The 2,179-nt window shown below is 38.7% G+C and overlaps 1 protein-coding gene across 5 annotated transcripts in view; it reads right to left on the bottom strand.

The window, feature by feature from the left end:
- Window positions 1-2,179, bottom strand: part of LOC108756760 (serine/threonine-protein phosphatase 2B catalytic subunit 2-like) — a 165,382-nt gene that overhangs the window by 70,658 nt on the left and 92,545 nt on the right. The window lies entirely within an intron of this gene.

The following is a 2,179-nucleotide window of genomic DNA, read 5'->3' as shown; positions in this document are numbered from 1 at the left end:
TCATCTAATCGTGCCTGTAAAATCATACATAAAAATAGTAACAAAAGCATTCGAAATATGAAGACGTTAAAGTACCTACATTCACTTTACTTTCTATTCCTTTTACATTCTATTATATTTCTCAAAATTGGTTTTTGTCCCCTTTGTGCATTTTGTCCAAATACTACAACGCTATTTTGAAGTGTTTGTACAATTTCGAAACTTGACGCTCTCTTTAGCGGACAATAGACGGCATAAGACGAGCCAAGACAGGCGATAAAAGAATTTTTAAAAGATGCATAAAAAAAAACAGATGTACAATAAAATATAAACGAAAAGAAAATATGGCACGTCGAAAAGCGACAAACTGTTATACACATGACGATAAATGAAGGCCCATAAACTGCTGCGACTTAGTTTTCTGCTATCCAGCGAAAACTATCGGAGGACTGAATACCGTGGTATGCACCGACATAACATCATAGGCTCTTACGACTATCAACTATTTTTATTATTCACCGCTTACAGTACGTTACAACGCTGCTTTCGCAACATTTTCCGATACCGTTTGTTGCAAGGGTGCACTCACCAATAAAGTTGTTCTCGAACTATGCGCCGCACAGTGCAGTCGTCCGTTGTGGTAATCAAATAAAAAAAAAAACGGTCTATATTTCAGCTTTTATACTTCGTTCGAAAAGCGCGGAGTCCACCAATGAGGGATTGATGGGAGTCCAACGTATGATATTTCCGCCATAATGGAAACTGATCCACGAGATACGTTGTTATTAAATAGAATTTTACGTGGTTCTCTTCAAATGCATACATCGGTACAGCTGGTGCGCCGCGATCGACTCTATTTTCATATCGACACAATTTTTCATGTTTAAAAAAATTTTTTTACGCGGTAGAGAGATAAAACATTTGCATCAAATGGGAGAGAGAGGGAGGGAGGGAGGGAGGGAGGGAAGGAGAGAGAGAGAGAGAAAGGAGAGAAGACGCGTGAGCTCAGCGTTTACATAAAATATTATCGCGGAACAAAGGCAGACACCGACGAATAACATCAACGGTGCTTTTTGTTCAACACGCGACGATATATCTCACGTTAATACCGGGTCGGCCCAGAAACTGGGACAACGTCGCGTAAAGCAGCGAAATATGAGGCGGCAACCTGACAGCGAAAGCGCGGATAGATACCTACGATAATTAAATTGAGATCGTATTAATATAACGGGACGAGAAGAGGCAAAATAATCGACTAGGTAAAGGATGAATAAAGGAGATAGAGTCAGCGAATGTGGATCAGCCTGAACGGTGATGTGGTGACGTTCTTAGTTTTGGAGAGAACCGTCTTATAATCTTTGTCTTTTTCTATAAACACTGATATTAGAAAATTGTCAACAGTTATGTAATCTTATAATCTTCATCTTCTAAATTCTGAGGAAAAATACAGCAATAGAATCATGAGAGAATTACGAGAATTTGTTAATTAAGATTTTGCAATTCATTCGAAATCTTGTAGTATCACTGATTTTCGCACCATATTACGTGAATTAATAACTCCTACGGAAAATGAGATAATTCAAGCCGCTCGTCTGCGCTTTAAAAGTCGAGTGGCGAGGAATGCGTGGGAAGGAACCTACTCGAGACTCGCAAAAGAATAGAAAGAAACTGAACTTTATTCTTCAGTCTGTTCCCTCCCGCCGCGGTGCTTGCACCTCGCCATTTTTATCCTCTCCTTTTTTCCTTTTTTACTTTTAATGTTTTCTACGAAGAGCAAACAGGACGAGTGCAAGCATCGTGGCGTTATAAATAAATGATGCTTCGCAAACAAGAAAAGAAAATATCTTTAGAAAATAAACTGTAAAGTAACATTATCGATTCGGTTTAACGTATTCTGGGTGGAAAATCTAATAAATCTTTGCAAATGCATAGTACAAATATATATCCTAGCGAAAGTTGAAAATTTTAGTTTTCGAGTTTCGAACAATTTCGAGTTTATTTTCGACCTATGATCGATTTTCCCATCCTTTGATCTCTCGTTTCTCAATTCTCATAATCCGGTGCCCTATTTTTCGTTGGGAAATGTCTTGGGATTCCAGCAAGTAGTAATTTCAGCAACGGATGGCACTGGCGCACTGCCGCAAACCAAGTCTAAATATTTCAGACAATCCCCAAATGTATTGGCTTGGTTTGGTGTTCT

This window comes from Trachymyrmex septentrionalis, unplaced genomic scaffold (genome assembly GCF_001594115.1).
Source record: "Trachymyrmex septentrionalis isolate Tsep2-gDNA-1 unplaced genomic scaffold, Tsep1.0 scaffold13, whole genome shotgun sequence".
NCBI lineage: Eukaryota > Metazoa > Arthropoda > Insecta > Hymenoptera > Formicidae > Trachymyrmex > Trachymyrmex septentrionalis.
Note: the sequence above shows the minus strand (reverse complement) of the source record. Positions and strands in the feature narration are given on the sequence as shown.